Here is a 21100-nt window from a genome sequence, read left to right as displayed (position 1 = left end):
CTGAATAAGGAAGATAATTAGACTCCACACAAACAAGCTCATGTTAGGTTTGCAATAGGGAGAGAGGGAGGGAGAGAAAGAGAAAGAGGGGAAGAGAGAGTGGAAGAGTGTGAGAGAGGTAAGGAGGTGGAGATAGGGGATGGTGATAGAGATAAAGATAGAAACAAAGGTGGAGATTGAGATGGAGATGGATAGTGAGAGAAGGAGAGGGGGGAATATAGAAAGAGACGAGAGAGAGAGAGAGAGAGATGTAGAGATGGAAGGGATAAGTATATAGATAAGGGGAGAGGGAGAGATAGGAAGTGTTATATATAGAGAGAGGGAGGGAGAGGGAGAGAGATGACCGAGTAGAGAGATGGAAGAAGAAATATGGAGAAGTAGAGATAGAGAGTCAAAGAGATATAGATATATAGAGGAGGAGAGATGGATGGATAGAAAGAGATGCTTAGAGATAGAGGATAGAGAGAAAAATAAAGGTAGAGGTGAAGATAGAGGGGGGAGGACGAGGGAGAAATAAACACACAGAGAGAGAGAGAGAGAGAGAGAGAGAGAGAGAGAGAGAGAGAGAGAGAGAGAGAGAGAGAGAGAGAGAGAGAGGAATATTTAGATATAAAGATATAAAGAGAGAGGGTAGAGGGAGAGATCTAGATAGATAGAGGATAAACAAATAAAGAGAAGTGGAGATAGAAAAATAGAGAGGGAGTGAGGGAGAGAGAAAGAGAAAGAGACAGAGATAGAGATATATGGGAAGAGAAAGAGAGAGATGGAGAGATATATGGGAAGAGAAAGGGGGAGAGAGATAGAGGTAAATATATAGAGGGATAGGGAGAGAAATAGATAAATATGAATGGAAAGAGATGGAGAGAGGAGCAAGAGGGAGATAGAGAGAGAAATAGAGATAGAGAGAAAGAGTGATAGAATGAATAAGAGAGAGGTAGAGACAATGAGATATAGATATAGAGTGGGGGAGGGATAGGGAGATAAATATAGAGGGGACAAGAATAAAGAGGAAGAAGCTGACAAATACAAGTGATATAGAGAAGTATAGAGAGACAGAGAGAGATAAAGAGGGCAAAAAATTAATAATGTACTCTATATAAAATATAATTATGATATAATATTTTTAAATATAATGATTCACACTATATAACATGTAATAATTATATTATATATAATTGAATTTTTACTATACAAAAAATATTATATACTAATATATTTAATAATTTTTATTTAACTATAATATATAACATTATTTCAATATTTTCTTCTTCTGGATTAGACCATGTAGATTTTTGTGTTGTCAACTTTACGATCACTCTATGATCCATCATCAACGTAGATAGCAACAAAATAGAATGATGTGTTAAAATGTGGCGACTGATCAGCAAAGTACTGTACACTCAGCACGTATCCTCGTCGGGCCCCGAGCAGGGGTTCGGGGGCAGCAACCCTCGAGAAAAGTGGGGGTTCGGGGGCGGGAGCCCCCAAGAAAAAAAAATTTGCCATTTTTCGTTGATGAAAACCGACATTGTAATAAAACCCTAAAAAAAGGTCTACAATGTTTGTTGCCCTAAAAATGCATGTTATAAGCGGTTGGGATGCTTAAGGCATTGTAAGGTTGATGTACTATTTTTGTTGGATAATAAGAAAGATTGGACAACTGTGTATGGTGGACGTAACCCATTCTGGGTGAACCACGTTAAATCTCTGTGTTATCTGTGTCCTGTTTTATCTCTTTATCTTTTGTATTTAAATCTGCATATAATTGTTAGTTCATATTTGCTTCGGATCTGCTTGAAACCCTAACATGATGGATCATAGAGTTTGATCCTAAACGTCGGCAACAAAAAATCTACATGGTCTAATCCACAAAAAGAAAATACTAAAATCATTATGAATTATGGAAACTTCGAGAATTTGATATAATATAATTTTAAAAATAAATTAAATTCTATAAAATATAATATATAATAAGATAATTTATACCATACATACTATATGAAATATTAATATTAAGATCATAATCAAGTAAAATATAATTACCTATATTATATTAAATTAAATAATATATTATAGACTATAGAATAATAAATATAATTATAAAAATAAGTATATATTTACATAGTTATAATTATCATAATTGATAGGTTGATAATTAAGTGCCTCAATGTGAATTACCAGATGGATGTTGTAGCCTAAAATCCAAAGCACATAAATTATCAACGAAACACCGCCTATTCTTCAAATCTATGCTAAACTAAACTACTCTATGAAGAATGTAAGAAATGAGAGCGCACAATCATAGTAACATTCCAAATATCAAGATTTTAATGGCAGAGAAAGGGTTTAGGTGTGATGGCCATTCACAGCAGGTATGGAATTACAAATGTAGAAGGATTGAAGGTTACCAAAATCAAGAATGGTGTCCCCCTTTTAGGGCATGGTAGGGTCAAGCAAGCTGTTACAGGAGAACACAGTACGGTCACAGACAAGTCTTTACCTAAGGTAGAGAACCTGATCGAAATAGCTGGGGTTTTGCAGCAATACACTCAGGGCCAAGGGTCGATTTCAAAACAATTGAAAAAAAAATTTGGCAATCGAAGGTGCAACAAGGTGATCCTATGGCAAAAAAGGTATGCACAAATGTTGATCATTCGCTTGTGGTTTACCTTCTCATTGAAAACCCAAAGTGGAAGGTTTCAGTTCAACTATTGAAAGATAGGGCTTTCTTTATAAAATGGAATGGGGAATGGCCAACTTTTTCTAAGGTTCACCCTTGGGTAGACATACATTGGGGAGAAACGTGTGTTCTGAAAACACTCCCAAATGGGTTTTATCTAGTCATATGCCTAAGTAAAAAAGACAAGGAATGGATTCTGAATAGTGGCCCTTTCCTAATGGGGGGTAAAGGGTTTTACATCAAGGGATGGAAACCCAATTTCGATCCCAAAACGGAGGAGATTGAGAGTGTTCCACTTTGGGTAAGGTTGTATAATCTCCCTCATGAATATTGGGACTTGGAGACTCTCAAAATGATTGGATATGAATTGGGAGTTTTCTTGAAAGTGGATGAAGCCTTGGAGGTCAACGAATACAATATGTATGTCAAAATTTGTATCCAATGGTATTCCACTCATCCCCTCCTACAATATATTGATTTTAAATTGGGTGAGGGTATATGGCGACAATCCATCGAGGTTGGAGATCTCACGGATGTATGTTCGGTATGTAAAAGTAAAGGGCATACAAAAGCGGAATGTTGCAAAGATCCCAACGGCAAAGGGTTGTACAAGAATACCTCGCAAGACCTCATTAAACTAGCGGAGGATAATGTTGAAGTTGTAGGCAATGCAACTTCCCCCCTCACAAGGAAAATGTAAATGTAGGTGAGGACGGTATCTTCATTGAAGTCAAGAATGATGGGGAAAACTCTTTACAATAGAATAAAGTTGATGGAAATAACAAAGAGTTGCATACAGGGGAGTTGAGTATGGATACAAACTTGAAGGAGTGTGGGGACTATGAAAATCAAGGTGACTATCTAAAATATGCTAATGGTCTTGGGCGTCAAAAGGTTTTAGAGATATTATCAGAGGATCCAGGTTTAGAGGAGGCAAAAGGATCGGCAGGAACAGAATTGCAGAATGATACAAGGGGAAATCAATTGATATCAGAGGAAGGTTTGGGAGAGGATTGCATCCCTAGTGGAAGGAAGAGCGAGAAGGATCTGGTTCAAAAAATATCATTGTTGAGTCTCAATTTCAAGATAGGAGTCTGAATCCATCAGTTATTGGCTCTTCATCTAATAATGTTCCTCATATCAATGTGGAGGAGGTGGATGAGGATGTCGATATGTATGATGATGGTGTCTTCAAAGACATACAAATATCCCTGATTCAAACCTCTAATTTTAATGATGAAGATAAAAAAAGATTTAGAATTGCCTGAGAAGGATGGTCTGGAATCTCCAAAAGCAGATAAGGAAGGGGTTGACTTATATGATTTGGTTTTGCAAGATGGAACGGGTATTTAGAAATTCAACCCCTCAATCAAACTGAATCTAGACAGGGGAAACCTAAAATAGGTGAGAAGAAGTCTCGTGGTCCAAAATCCACTAGAATCCAATTGGAAATAGTTGGAAGTGCAAAAGGACAAACAAAACTAAGATCGAGAAGAGGCTATGTCTCTTCCCAAAGGAAATAAGGTTCCTTTCATGGAATGTCAGGGGCTGCAATGCCCCTGACAAATGGTGTTTGATCAAGAGATGTCTTGATCAAGCGCAACTAGACATTTTATTGCTTCGGTTAAAAAAATTGGAAGTTTAGGCTTTTAAACTAAGGTTTCAAAGGTGTGGCAGTAAGTTTATGGAAGAGAAGGGTGCTTCAGGGGGTTTGGGGATTTTCTAGAATGGTTCTACAGTGGATATTGTTCCAGTCAAACAGGAGAAGAATTGGCAATGGGTGAGGGCTCATTCTATTGGGTGAATGTTTTGTCACCAGCGTACCAATGACAAAATATATTTTTCACACACAACTATGTTGAGACAAAGTCTCTCCTCTCATCGAGGGGAGGTTCCCTGGTAGAATTTTGGTATTTCAACAACTTGAAAGTAAATTCAGGGGGGTAAGATCAAGGTGTATAATTCTCTTTTTTCATAATTAACATATATTCTTTCGCTTGATAAAACTTCTTACAAACTAACAAACTAATTACACTTGCCTACAATGATTAAAATATATCCCTCAATCAGCATAAGCACAAAGTCTTGTGTGAGTACAATCCAATTCGAAACTAATAACTATTATAACTTGCAGCTCAAAGTCTTCAAGATATAAGTGAAATTTCCATTAACCAAAAGTAATCAACAGTAGTACAAAGCCTCTCGCTTAATCACTGTATCACAGTAAGATTTCCCAAATATGAAAGATAGCTCAAAGTATATAATCACAATTAGAATGCTCCTTTAATAACATAAATCAAACACTAATACCATCAAGGAATTAAAGAACATATATATAAGCAATGAACGAAAGAACATTCACTCATATACACAATTTCTTGCCCAACTCAAAGTTTGGAAACAAAGGGAATTGTCTTCTTTATTTTCTTGATTAATTTTCACAACAAAAGAGCTCAAAGTCTCACTCGAGGCAACAATTTGACAAATTTTTGCTAAGAATATAAAAGATAAATATTTACAAATGAGGTTCTTCCTTTTATAGGAAAGGAGTTGAGAAAAATGTGGGCACAATTGACTAATTCAACTGCAGAGTCCCACTTGACTACAACTACTGCATAAAAAAAATGCAATTGCAAGAAAATTTGTAGTAAGAAAAGATGCAACTACATGAAAACTACTTAGTGTCAATAAGGACACTTTATTCTTCATTCTCCCCTTCATTGGTCTTTTGTAATTCTTCGAATCTAGTCAGCATAGCTTGCATCTCGGATTTATCTGGCGATGTTGTTGAACTGGAGATGGCGTGAACGCGGAAAATTGTATATTCGATTTTCACATATGCTCTTTTAGCTTTCTTCAACATGGATGCAAAATCATCCAAGTTAACTTGGATTTCAATTAACTTGTTGAATGATGACAAATAAAATTCATCATCGACTAACTGGCTTATCATAGCAAAGAATTCCTTTTCAATAGTATCACTGGGTAAAACCTTATGATGCTTATCATACAACTGGCAAGGCAACTCAGCTATCGTTAATGAAATATCAGTAATTCCATTAGCACATGCTTTCCTGTCTTGATCTAAATCCTTGACCAGTACCTTTGTTAATTCACTCTTGTGTGCTAGCATTGCTCGAGTTTAAATATAGTCACCTCGAGTCAGTACCACATTATTCTCAACAAGAATGTCTACCCTGCATTCTCTTATTTTATCCCATAGTGTCAGATCTTTTTCAAACTCTTTTATCTCCTAGGATAATAATGATTCTACATCCTGCACCTGAACTTGTGTATTTTCAAAATCCAGTAAGAGCTTGACCGCTGAATTAAGGAGATGTGATCCTTATGATTTCAAGTGATCAATCCATTCATCTACCACCCTGCCCTTAATGCCTACTTCCTCTGCTTTCTTAAGCGTTGCTCCATCTATAGAAGAAACTATGGGCTCCACTTCCTATGATGACCGAGTTACTTTAAGAAGTACGCCAATCAACTATTAGCATTTATGTTTCCACTCTATCTTTTTAGCCCTCTCTTCATCTAGTTTGCACATGAGGGAATTCAATGCAGATTGTGAGTCTTGTTAACACTCTCATGTGTTTTTGTACCTAATTCCAAAGTTTGTACTATATAGTCTGAAGGTTGAACTTGGTCCTTGTTTTTATCTGAAGGAGGTACTAGGACCTCAACATGTTTCTTTTTGCTAACAAGGTCAACCAATATCCTGGATATAGTCTTGGGCTTCTTGGTGACCTTTGATTTAGCAAGAGCCAACTGTCCAAAGTCAAAATCATCAGGAGAAATTACTTGCTTTTTTCTCTTTGGAGCCACAATATCCAACCACGGGGGAAGATTTGATCGTGGTGGTGGAGTTGTGGTTTTTGCTTGAGTAGGCATAGGTACTTGCAAGATACCTTGACTATTTTATGTAATCTCAGCAACTTGAGATGTTTGTGCAAAGAGCAGTAGTAACAACAGTAGTGGTAACAAGAGATGGATCTTCTATAATAATAACAGTTGAAACAAGTGGCGGATCTTCTACAGTAATAATAGCTGAAGGAAGTGTCATTGTTTGTTGTTCTTGATAAATTTGCGCCATTGCTTCTGTGAAGTCTAAGATTGAAGATTCAATCATAGACGCAAGTACATCATCAAAACTAGGAAGGCTTGACAATGTCAGAAACTCTTGATCATCTTCTCCTTATGATATGATAATGTCCAATCCTTCATCATCATGTTCTTCATCTTCCTCATCTGAGTTAGACTCAATAGAATGAATGGTTACCTGAGTTGAAGCAGGACCCTGTGTTGTTGCAGAAGTGGTAGAAACTAACGGTGGAATTGGTTCCCCCGCATCCTACATTTCTTCTTCTTATGGTATTTCTCCCTCCTTCTGACCTTTTTCTAGGTCTTTTGATGTTGGTTCCTTAGAAACATCTTCTTGTGCAACTTGAGATACTAAAGAAGATTCTCCTTTCTTTGGCCCTTTAATAGTAAACCTATACTTTGGCCCTTTCCCTTTATACTTGGGAGATGAAATTGGTGGTGGCTCTTGTGAGTCTTATTTATTCTCGGTTCTCATTTTTGAAGTCTTGCCCACAGGACCTTCATCTTCATCCTCATCACCAGAACTTGTAGGGAGTTGCTTCATTCTTATACCTTTCTTCAATAGCCATGCATTGATATTCGCCATGATGGGGGCAAATATCACAAAAATAGACTTGTTTTCTTTCTATGACCACTGAATAGGAGGAAAAAAAGTATTAGCAATATTGTTATTATAGTAGATGGGACCCATAATATCATCATTAGTGTCTTCCCATGTATCTGTAATCTTGGCCAAATTCAAAATTTCAATCTGCTCGAGTGTGAGACGACTGAAATCGAGTTTCCTCACATCCTCCTCATCCCTACAATCCGCACAGACATCTTCTAGTCGATGCACATGTACATAATTCCTATGGATTTTATTTTTGATTCCACAGAAATAAAATTTATTGCGGGCTTTGAATCTTCTCATTGTAACCCACTGCATTTCCTCTTCCATGTTCTTGGCTTTGGGGGTAGTTGACATTGAATCTACCAATGGACCGAGAAGACTCGAGACTAGTCTTGTGTGAAGAAGATTGTCTCTCATGTACATATACCAACTGACGACATAGCTCCATTACAATGATCTTGTTAGATGGATACCTTCGAAGCATAAAGGGTTCACTAGTGAAGCAACCTACACATATGTTTGTGAATGTAGGAAATTGCAATAAAACACATCCATACTCACAAAATTTATTATATGTTGCATCTAAAAGTCTCTTTTTCTGCAACTCCTTATCAAAGAAGCACTTCCATATACCAAAGAAAGCATCATTGACCCTTCAGAAGTGACTTCTCCAATTGTCGATAGTCAGTTGAGAGTAATAGTCCCACATTGGGGTTTGCCTTTTGTCACCCTTCGTAGACAGTCCTGGAAATTTCTTCATGGAGGCGGCTGCATACATTAGGTAGGAAGTCATGTAGAATTTCAAGGTAGTTATCACTTCCTTTAGTTGTTCACAAATTGCATCACTGATTTTCTCACCCTAGTCTATCATGTCATTCCCTTTTCTGATGATATTCATGTACCACCACATCCATGTCTAAAAATAATGAGAATTTGGAAGCCCCTTTATTCGTGACAACAAGGTGACCATGTCATTATATTCCTCATTTAAATCACTTCAATGAAAGAACTTTGGCCATCAAGATGTTGTAGAGATTCAAGCATTTTGCAAGAAGACATTGGTGATTGTTTTCTTACACTTGTCCTCATTCTCCTCATAATACTTTTGTGCACTAGCAGGAGTAATGTCCACAACTTCCTCGGTGTAGGAAACCTTGAAAACACTGTTGAAGTTCTCACTATCTAGATGGATGACCACATTTTTGTCTACATCTTTGATTTGTCTTATGTTAGGGTCAAAGTGTTATATTATTTCTAGTACAAAATCAGGATCATGTGTTGCCACTGGAAATGACGCATATTTGTGTAGCTCACTTGCTATGAGATGGGTCATCCTTGAGGGAGCCTTCTCAACCCGTTCCAGAAATTCCTTCATATCGACATGTCCTATTTCAGTGTCTCGGGTCTGCTCCACATTAGACTTGATGGAGCTCTTCAGAAACATATTCAAGTACTTATCGTACTTGTACTTCATCTTTTTCCTATTGATTTACTGGAAAAGGGTTCAGACATTTTCCAATAGATTGCATTTCAATACCAAAGAACAATGCATGAAGAGTCAACATCATAAAAGTCACGTCCTTACAAATCATAACCATACTTGGAAGACAAAAACTGATTTAGAAGAAAAAGCAGGAAATCTAACAAATCGGGCTTTAAAACCCAATCTGCCAATAAGCATGTCAAACACTACAATTTGGGTTTTAAAACCTAATCTGCAATTGGATGGAACAAGGGTTGTAGAAAACCTGTCCTCTAGTGTGGGAAAACCAACTAGCATGTCGGGTTTTAAAACTCGACATGCCTCCTTGGGGGTAGGTCGACTGGCATGTCGAGTTGTTTAAAAAATCGACATGCATAGAGGATAGGACAAGACCCATAGGTCGAGGTTTAAAACCCGTCATGCTCCACAACAAGAATTCATTGACATATCGAGTTTTAAAACCCGAAATGCAATTGGGGGTAAATCAACTTCGCAAGTCGAGATTTAAACTTCGACCTGCAACAAGGCATAAAATGATCGCACATGTTGGATTTTAAAATCTGACATGCGAGTTGTTAAAGAGAAACAAGTCACGCCAGATTATAAAACCTGACATGCCCCCTTTGTGATTCATCTTGGTACATTGGTGACAAAATATTCACCCAACACATTCTAAAACTCTTCATTTCTCCTTTGAACTTTTAATATTTATGGTCCTCTATAAGCATGGCTTGCAAAAGAAATCTTTGGGCCTAGCTGACTGAGATTCTTTCTTCTTTGGGTGACGTAGTGAGTATTTTGGGGGGTGACTTTAATGCTACTCTAACCCCCGTTGATAAAAGAGGTGGGTCAAACTGGCATAGTCAAGTTCAACAAGATTTTAGCAATTTTGTTATTAAGAATGGAATGGTTGAGGTGAATTTAAAAATAGACATTTTACTTAGACAAATAGAAGGGTGAGGTTTTCTAATATTGCAGAAAAACTTGATTAATTCTTTTTAACTAGAAATTGGTTGGTGCGGTCTCAACTAACTAAAGCCGATTTTTACCTATTCATGGATCGGATCATTATCCAATAAGCTTCATCATTCAAGATAGTTTTTCCCTTGCTAGATGTCCTTTCAAATTTGAACTGATGTGGTTTAGAGATGTTTGTTTCAAAGAGTGTGACGTAGCAGCTTTGGCTATACCCCAAACACATACTTCACACACAGACAATAATAATAGGAAGTTCAAGGAAAAACAATCAGCATCTACAGACTTCCTATCAGAAATGTGATGGGAACATAATAGAGAATAAAAGGATTCAATAACAACAATGTATTTAGCACCCAATTACAATGAGAATGAGAGTCATCAATAACAACCAACAATGCAAATGTGAATACCAAAAAGGTTATCTTTATTATTACTCAACACACAAAGGTGGCTACATAAAATAATAGATGTTTACAAACAAACTAACTGGCCATACATCTATTGGCGGACTTCCCCTCTGCAACTCAATAACCATCTGCACTTTTTTTTTGTCTCCATGTGCCCCTTTCATCAACTCAGCGTCCTTATGACTCTACAAGTTATAGTTTCCCAACACATACTTCATGAAACATTTTCTATCTTCTCCTCCCTTTATGAAACCGAGCATCTGGTTGGCTTACTTCACACACAAATCAACTATCTTCCCTGACCATGACCTTTCCCTCTGTTTACTGCACAAACTCGATCTTCTTCTACACATTAATCCTTCGCTGCTATTCATCCAAATCAGGACTCTCTGGCTATGCCCGATTATCAACCGACACTCTCATTTTGTTGAAGGTCGGCCTATCGGCCTTTCCATCTAACACCATGCTCACACTAACTACTGAATCCCCTCTTGTACTGTTGGTTATGGCCTTTTCCATTCCAATCGAATCGCCTTCCCTTTGCCTATCGACCTTCTTCCTTTCGGCGCCCATCCTAATCGGGCCAATTCCAATCTTTAGCATTTTAGTTTCTCCTGACCGTTTCATTACCCTTTTGTAACTGATTCTTTTCATTACTCATTAATCATTCATATTCAGTTCAACCTCTTGTTGATGTGGCCACAAGATCAGTGATCATTCGGTTAGAAAATTCTAGCGCAATGCTCCTACATCAAACTCCCTAGGAGATAAAAGATCATGTGCTCCTGCACATGGGGCGATTAATCAACACTTACTTCTATACTTTTTCTTTCGTTTCTTCCACAGTTGCTTGGGAATCCATATTACACTTCTCCAACGGAGCTGCTTACTACATGTTTCCTTGTTGTTTACCATATTCTTACAATATTTTCTTTGCAACCATTCAACAACATAAATGATAATGTGGGAATCTACAATCCCCATGTCTTCAAACTCACACACCCCTTTCGCTAACACTCCATCATTCATAGTATATTTTACAAATGTTTAGTCTACCTCCTTGTCTGTGTCCACAAGGAATTCTTGACCATGAGTTGTAACCTTCCACTTCATGTCCTTCTCTACACAGGTCTTCATTTCTCCTGACTTTTCCAACCATCCTTGTGCTAGCAATAAATATTATTGGTTTGCTATTCTTTTCCATCTCACCCATTGGTCTATCAACTACAATAGAGTCATTTGTTGCCTTATGTAAATCTGCCTTAACCAAACTGTAGACACCCAAATCTGTCCACTTAATTAAATGAATACTTAGTATTTATTTAATTATTTAACCATCGATCAACAATTAATTAAATTAATATTCAATTAATTCATCTTAACCCTCTTCTCCTATTAATTAAGTAAATAATTCAATTTATTTGATTTAATTCACTTAAACCATATTCTGACTTTTAATTAAATAAACAAATCATATTTGTTTAATTATATACCCTCTCCCACATTTAAATAAAACAATATTTATTTAAATCCCTAAAAACCTCTCCCACTCGCACTTTCTAGAAAATGCAAGTTGCACCACTATTTTAAATAAATAAATAATTTATTTAAAATCATATTTATCCTCACCCACTTGAAACCTTTAATGGCTTCCCTTAAAGTCTTCAAACTTTTAAAGGTTTCCTTCTAGAGTATAGTATGGTTTTCCTTAAAGTCTTTAAAACCTTTAATGTCTTCCTTCTAGAGTCTTCTTAAGCCTTTAATGGTTTCCCTCAAAGTCTTCAAGCATTCAATGCTTTATCCCCATTTTTTCTCATTTAAATAAATTGAGATTTATTTAAATAAAATCCAAAATTCACATTCACATTCAAATAAATTAATATTTATTTAAATATCTATCCAAATGCAAATTGCACCATTTAATTAAAATAAATGATTTTATTTTAATTGAAAATCTCAGAATTTCTCCCACTTGCATTCTCCTACAAAATCCACTTGCATGCCTAAACCCCTTCTAGATTCTTCTAATCACCTCCAATTTAGCCTAATCCAATCCTAATCATTGTCACATTCTTAAATAAAAGAAAGTCACTTCTCAAAAACCTCCAAAGTCTTCAATAACCATTAAAGGCTTTATGTCTTCAAATGGTTAACCTCTAAAGTCTTCCAAACCATTAAAGGCTCTTACATAACCATTTATGGTTAACTCACCTTTGACCTTTGGTTAGAGACTTTCCTCTAGCTTAGCCATCCTTTTGACTCATGGGTCTCTTCAAAACATTTATTTTTTTGACTAAGGTAGCCATTTAACCCTTGCACATCCATTTATCCCTTGGATAAAAGGAATATCCATTAACCTAACCCTAACCCAACCCCTTAGGGTAACCATCATGTCCCCTCGAGCATTTAATGCTCCTTATCTCTCCTCTCAAGCCTCCTCATGGTGACACTTGTCAACATGGGATAAAAAGAACTTCATATTTTCTATTTGGTGCAACTAAAACAAACTCAACTTTTTATTTGGTGCGTAAAAAGAAACTCACATTTACCTTTTTGCTATAAAGGCTACACGACTTTATTTTTGTTGACTAGGTTTACTTTCCAAAGTTTTTCAAGTGTCAAACATTTTGATATCTTGGTTAAAAAGAACACCATATTTGTTGGAGCAACATCTCCAAGTAGATAATAGATCACATTGTGATGATGGGTTAAAAATAACACGTCTTTTGTGTTTTGGCACGCTTGTGCAAATTTGTAGAGTGGTCCTAATTCTAACACACACTATCCTCTCCCTTGGCTCTCGTGGTCCTGGGTGAAAGAGAAAAGTATTAGTAACACTCTAAATTTTCTATTTTTAAGAGAGGCCTACCAAGAGACACATCACTCTTGGGATGACCTTGAGCGGTAAATCCTTCGAGCCGCTATGGAAATCAAGTGAGAGCAAAATTCGTAGCCTTAGGTGTATCTGTTCCTATAATATAACCTGTCTAAAGGACATATGGGCCCCACTGTGAGTTACAAGGGTCTTAAGTGAGTCACTACAGAATGAACTTACATCCAAAGACATCGAACATTACTAGACACCTCTTATTTTAGAATCCCACCTGTTCTATTGATTGAGGATATTTGTGAAAATTTCAGTGCAAGAGCATAGAAGGTTTTGCTCCCAAGATACTCACCATACATATTTCCTTGATTAGAAACAAGGCTTTTTGAAAGGCTACTTGTAGCTTGATGAAAGTGGTGACTCCCCCATCATTGGGACCATCTATCTGTTATGCTTGTGCAAGACTTAGTATATCACATCCTTACCTACCATGATGGGATACATACGTAATGTAGTACAAAAGTTGAAGAAATATCAAGTTGTGGGCAAAAAATATCACAAATGGCCATTACCTTAGGGATAAAAAGTGTTTGATTTATCTTCGTCTTGTTTCATACCAGTGGAAATTTGGGTCGACTTTAGGCCTATGAACATACACGCATTATCAGGGTCAAAAATTTCATGAATCGGTTGATTTAGACCCACACCTTTTGTGCCATTTTTGAAAAGGCAAGAATATGTGCTTGTGTGCTTGGTGTGTTTTCTTGTCAAAGGATTCAAACAATTGAAACAAGTTACAACCCAACAACAATCTCAACAAACAAAACAACATTCTTGAAAGAGCCATGAATGCTTCGTGTTTGGAAATCTCTCAAATATGCCAGGAAGTCAATTTATCAAAAAACCAAAAGAAGCAAAGTGAAAAGAAAACCCAAAAGAGAATAAGTTTCTTGTACAAAAACCGTAAATTGTTGAAAAATTGCACTTTCATCCATCAGTATCATGATTTTAGTCACGGTTTTACCAATGACTTTGAATTAGAACCACTTGCATCACAAGTTTTCTTTCAAAGAAGGGCTCTATCATATCGTCACAATCATGGTCAATGCATTCCTCCACCATACATTCCACAACCCAAAATCACTTATTAGAGATTCCTAGGTTCACATAATCCTCCTACATTTTCTTCCATCTTTCTCACTTCAAAATCATTTCCAAAATCAATCATCAAATTCATAGTCCCTTAGTAGAAATTCCAAGGTTCACACTCATTCCAAACGTATCACAAATCCATTCCAATATCAACACACCAAGGTTTTTGTCCTTAATTCTTTTAGGACATTGCTAATCACAACAAAACATACTTTCTAGTGTGTCTCTAGATCTAGTATTAATCATCCTAAGAGGCATTACTAAACATCTAGATAGGTTAAAACTAGCTTTTGAGTGCATCCTCTCATAGCTAGGTGGCTTGTGCTTTGCAAAACACAAAACCTCGTTACACCTCATCTCACAATTATTTGAAACCAAGCGAGCAATCTCAAAAAGAAACGTTGTTGATATACAACCTTCGGTAATAGGATATCCCTCATCCATACACGTTTCAACACATCTTCATCATATCTTACCCAAACAAATTTTGGACCTATCAAAGGATCAACCACACACTTTTTCACCCACAAATGTGTGCTTCAAACATGACTAGGACTAGGTCTTAGAGTCATCGAAAAACTCAAAATAAAATACGGGAAGAAGAAGAAGAGAACGTTAACCCCTTTTCTAGAAGAGGAGACCCAGATACCCCTACACAAGCACAAATAGAAGATGCACTAAGCAACCCCATATTTAATAGACTTTTTGAAGAAGTTCTCAAGGGAAGTGCTTATGCCCATTTTCTAAAGCTTGCTCAAGAAGGAGCCAAACTTCCCGCTGACTTTGATATATCACAACTTAAGGATATACCAAAACAAGCCCAACATAGCCATCAACAAGAAAAAATCACAGTGATAGGGGGGCAAGGAATACACATAACTATGATGATAACTATCAACACAACAACATCCCCCCTCATCTTACATAAATGGATATGTTAAGACAACAGATGCAAGACCTTGCCCAACAAGTGTACTCAGGAAAGACACAACAGCAATATGCTCTTGAAGATATCTGTCCATATCCATTTGATAGAAACATATACATGCCTCCTTTCCCGCGCACTTTCGAAACCCCAAAGTTTGATATATACAAATGAAAGGGAGACCCTAGAGATCATGTGCAAGAATATTTGTCCACCTTCTTAGAGGTTGCATATGAGGACACACATTTAATGCACCTCTTTCCGCAAAGTTTGGGAGGCTCAGCCATGCAATGGTTCTCAAGCCTTCCCAGTGGGATTAGGACCTTTGAGGACCTCGTACAAAAATTTATCACTCATCATGCACATAACATAGACAGGGATGTCTCCATGGTTGATCTATGCAATACATAACAAAAGAATGGCGAGTTATTCTCAACATTCTTACAAAGATGGAGACACCTTTCTTATAGACATTCCTTTCCCATTCCCGAAGAGCAATTAGTTGAAAATTTTATTTCAAACTTAAATGAGGAAATGGAATTTTACTTAGACATAAAATGTTCTGACAATTTCAAAGATGTCACAGCTCAAGGACTTAAAATAGAGAAAGCCCTTATCCAAAAGGGACTTTTCAAAATATACAATGACAACAAGGAGGGTCCAAGACCATCCTACAACATTGATAAACCAAAGTTTTGGGCTAAGAACAAAAACATTGTTAACGATGATGTTGTGGACATACGAACTGTCAAAATCACCCAACCCATAGGAAAAATTGCAGGGGTTGCAGATAATCGCAACAACCCCACTACCAATCAAGGTAATCATCAAACCAATCCAAGAAATCAACCTTCAAACACACAGCAAGAGGAACCTAAAAATAGGTACCCGACCTATAAACCCAATCGCACCTACACACCCTTGGGAGAATCTCTTGAAAATATTTTACACTAGCTCATCTCTTCTGATCTTATCACATTACCTAAAACATCAAACTATGAACCGCAAGTCAAACCTTCCTGGTGGAGAGATAATATGAGTAATGTGAATTTCATAAAGAAAGAGGACACAAAACAAACTATTAGAGTAATCTTTTGTTACCTAATAATTATTTATTTAATTATTAGTCTATTATACTCTATGCTTAAGCTAAACTTAGGAATCTTACAATTCTTTAGGGTTTTCTCCTTTAGGGTTTCGAGTATCCTCTTATAAGGATTCTCTCTTTGTATTTTCATAACAACTGTAATTATTGAATTGCATTCTTGTTGCACAATCAACATGACTCCTCTTTTCTGGATCTCTGAATTTTGTCCTCCGTAGTTTTTTTGCTTCTCTCCTTCTGTGACAAGTTTGCATGCAGGTGATATTTGGGAGCCGTAGAGTTGATTTTTCCTCAACTCCAATATGGTATCAAAAATCCAGATCTGCATGCCCATGTTCTCTTCATGAGAGTTTTTGGGCCTTGTTCTTCAGATCTGTGTTTTTGGGGGTTTGTGCAGTTGCTTTTTTTCCATTTCTAGGGGTAGTTGTTTTTTTGGTACATTTTGGTGCCAAAAGGACCTCACAGTTGGAATCAGGAGGTCGTTTCCATGAATTTTGATATAAAATTTGACTTATTTTGGAGTCAAGCATTTTGGAGGCCAAAAAAAAATTAGGCCCTAGGCCATACGACCTCAGGCACGCAGATCGAGATGAAAAAATATATATATTTTTTGATAGTTTTATGGCTTGCCTAGACCAAACTGATCATGGGAGCCGTCAATGGTCTGTAACCCATCGGGGCCAACCTGGCGATTTACTCAGCAGTCTTAACACTGTCAGCTCCCATGGTGGTCACCATAACCCACTGGTTACCATGGCAGTCATAGCCGCCATCGCCCTCGGGAGCCGCCTGCCGCCACCGCCGCTCGGAAAGGACCCGTCGCCGCCCTTACCAGTCATTCCACCGCCCATCGCCTACTCTGCCCTGCCCAGCCCGACCGTTGCTACTCTGCCCGGCCAGCCGCTGCCTACACCTGCTCTGCCCGGCCGTCGCCACCTCCCTGCCACCAACAAGGGGGGGTGTGTTTTATTTTGAATGGTTTTTAACAAGATAATGGTTTTTTTGCCATAACTTGGGCAAACAGAGTCATTTTTTGCAAACCCTTATATCGTCAGAAAGCTCCATCCAGATCTAGAGGTTTGAACCTTTTATTTGGCTTTTTTGATGGCATTTTTTTTTTCTGTCAAAGCTAGAGGTTCTTTTTTGCACTTCAGGAGACATAACTTGAGCATCCGAACTCCATTTTTTGAAAACTTTATATCGTTGGAAAGCTTGTTCCATGTTCTTTCTATTCATATGAGCTTTCTTTCCAAATTCTTTATTCAATTTTTTGCTTTTTAGCACTCTAGTGAATATCTTGGATGTTTCAGGTCCTGGGATCTCTTTCTTTGAGTAGGATGTCTAGTCCTTAGCTGTTCTTTCTGTTTCTAGTCTTCTGTCTCTTCTGATCATTGTAGCAATTTATTTATGCAAACATAGTGAGATAAAGTGCCACCATGCATTGTATACTTGGGATCTTGCATATCTTGTGCCTTTTTATACATGCACTATTTATAAAGTGTCATGGGGGGTTGATGTTTGCCTTTGTTTGCCATCTACCTTTTTCACGTGAGTGTTCCTTCCATGACATTAGCCTCATGATGTGTGTCAAGTGAGTGTTCCTTCCACAACACTATACTTTCTCTGCACCTTCGATGTTCTTGGTTCTTTGTCCTGCAGTTCTTGTTGGTCATCCCTTTCAGTGTACCTATCCCTCTCCCTTTTGAGAATTATGGGGAGGTTTGTCTTGTTGTTCTAATGCTTCCTTGGTTTGATTGATCAACTCTTCAGGCTATGGTGTTTCATGCCATCTGTATCTTCGAGTTCATTTGTTAGCCTTTGTTTGCCATCTGATTCGAGTAGTGTCATTTGAGGGCACTCATGCAGATTACAATCTTCTCTACCTGGTCATGTTCTATTTCAATGGAGTCTCTTTAGATCAGCAGTTACTCTTCGACAGTGTTTGCAGCTATTTCATGCTTCAGTGGTGTTCTTAATGCTTTTTTTTGTTCCTATCTTCTGAAACACTCTTGTTTGGAGGCTTCTTAGTCCTTCACTTGAGTTGTCATCTCTTCTTGGAGAGGAGTTTTGTTCCCATAGGTTTTCTCCTTTTTTTATCCACTTTACAGAGATTTTATTGTGCTTGGGTACCTCATCAGGCCTAGTTGTCAGGACCCATTGTTGCTTTCTTGCATTTTTTACATGTTTTTTTAGTCCTTGGTTGTTTTTTAGCTACTCCCTAAGTTCATCTTATGGGGAGGGGTGTTAGAGTAATCTTTTATTAACTAATGTAGTCACATAAATCTGTCCATTTTAATTAAATGAATATTTTGTATTTATTTGATTAAAAATACACTAGCCATCAGTTAATTAAATTAATATTTAATTAATTCTTCATCAAACATTCTCCTATTAATTAAATAAATTATTCAATTTATTTTAATTAATTCATTCAACCAAATTCACAAATCAATTAAATGAATAAATCATATTTATTTCATTTAAATCCCCCTTTTCATCTTTTAAATAAATTAAATAAAACATTTATTTAAATCATTATCCCCCCCCCTTGCATTTTCCTACAAATGCAACTTGCACACATTTATTGAATTAAATGAATTTTTATTTTAATAAAATCCTATTTTCCCTCACCTACCAAATCCACTTGCAAATCTAATCTCCTTCTAGATTCTTCTAACCCCTTCTTAATTAACCTATTCCATCCCCTAATTACTGTCACATTCCTAAGCAACTTGGAGTCACTTCTCAAAGACAGTCTTTGAAAAGCATTAAATGTTTTGTGTGTTCAACAATTTAACCTCCAAAGTCTTCCAAACCACTTATGGCTCTTGCATGACCATTAATGGCTCTTACATAACCATTTATGGTTATTTCAACTTGCACTCATGGGTCTCTCCAAGCATTTATTGCTTTGACCATAGTTATCCCTTTTGCCTTTGCACAAGAGTTTATCCATTGGATAAAAGCTTTATTCTTTGAATAAAGAATTTATTCACTCAACCCAACCTTGACCCTAACCCCCAAGTTGACTCTCAAGTCATGTCAAACATTCAATGCTTATTCCCTCTCCTCTCAACCTATCTCATATTGACACTTGTCATCCCGGGATTGGGTTGAAAGCCATCACATGGTTTGAATATCATTCAATCATAACCCTTGTTGAGATTACTCAATCTCAACCATCCATTTCTCCATTTTACCTATAAATAGAGCTCACATTCCTCATTTTCAAATCCTCAAACATTTAGCATTCTTAGCCATAATCCTTAAAAACTTGTATGCATCTAAGTTATAGAGAATTTTAGAGAATATTTAGCATAAATCATTAATCATCTTGTCATTTTGGTTTAAAATAAGTCATTTTAGTATCTATAGCATCTAGTATTAGCTTTTTATTCACATTTAGAGCAAATACTTTCTCAACCATCCATTGCTCCATTTTTTCTATAAATAGAGCTCATTTCTTCATAATCCAGATCCTGAAAACTTGTATGCATTTAACCTATAGTGAATTTTAGAGAGCATTTAGCATAAATAACTCATATATTGTCACCTTGGACTAAAATAAATCTTAGTTCTTTTTCATAATATGTTTTATTAGTTTGTTTTACACTTGCATAGCATAAGCTTGAGATCATTTACAATCTTGAATCTCCATAAGCATCCATAGTGCAAAAAGTTGTTGAGAGCTACACTATTTTGGAACTTGGATAGGAAAGGAACAAGGAAGGAGAAACTACCAGCATGGTAGAGAGCATTTGGAGGAGCTTAGTTGCTTTTTGTAGATTCCTTAAGCTTTCTTTTTGCTTAGTAGTGTCTTTCTTGATATGCTTGCTTAGGATAGTTTTTAATTTATGATTTTCTAACATCTAACAGTCGACTCTTGTTGTTTCTTGTTCAGGTGTTTGTTTATCCTAACCTTGTCCTTTTTGCAGAGCATCAACTAATAATTATTTATTTAATTATTAGTCTATTATACTCTATTCGTAAGCTAAACTTAGGAATCTTATAATTCTTTAGGGTTCAAGTATCCTCTTATAAGGATTCTCTCTTTGTATTTCCATAACAACTATAATTATTGAATTGCATTCTCATTTCACAATAAATATGACTCCTCTTTTCTGGATCTCTAAATTATGGCCTCCATAGCTTTTTTGCTTCTCTCCTTTTGTGATAGGTTTGCATGCAGGTGATCTTTGGGAGCTGTAGAGTTGATTTTTCCTCAACTCCAATACAAACAACTGTCATCGACTAAAGGATATTGTTCAAGACCTCATTGATCAAGGTGACATAGAAGTGGATGGTCACAATGCAAAAACTTCCAATATTGATCATACCATGTTCAAAAATCCACTCCCATCATATGAGAAAGGAGGTCCCTCCCATCAAGGTAAGAATCGAGATAACACGACAGATTATACACGTGCAACCTATACATATATTGTCAATAATCTTTATGATGTCAATGAACAAGTTGCTACCATTACCATCAAGGCAAAGATCATGCATGCAATGTTGTTACCCGTCGTAGCAAGCTTGTCTTACCAAGTGCACCATCAAAAGCAACATTCGTCCCCAAACATTATAACCTTGTAGACCAATTAGATAAGACACCATCACTTATCTCCATACTAGAGCTTTTGCACATATCACACTCATATAAAACCATCTTAGATCAAGCTCTCCAAGAAGCGTCAGTTCCACCCGACCTCAATACAGATCAATTTCAAGACATGGTTGGTAGTCTCAAATCATCACCATGTCTCACTTTTGGAGAGAATGATGATGCATCCTTTCAACAATTTCATAATGCCCCTCTC

This window comes from Cryptomeria japonica, chromosome 5 (assembly GCF_030272615.1).
Source record: "Cryptomeria japonica chromosome 5, Sugi_1.0, whole genome shotgun sequence".
Taxonomy (NCBI): Eukaryota; Viridiplantae; Streptophyta; class Pinopsida; order Cupressales; family Cupressaceae; genus Cryptomeria; species Cryptomeria japonica.
The sequence above is the reverse complement of the archived record's forward strand: the minus strand, read 5'-3'. Positions refer to the sequence as shown.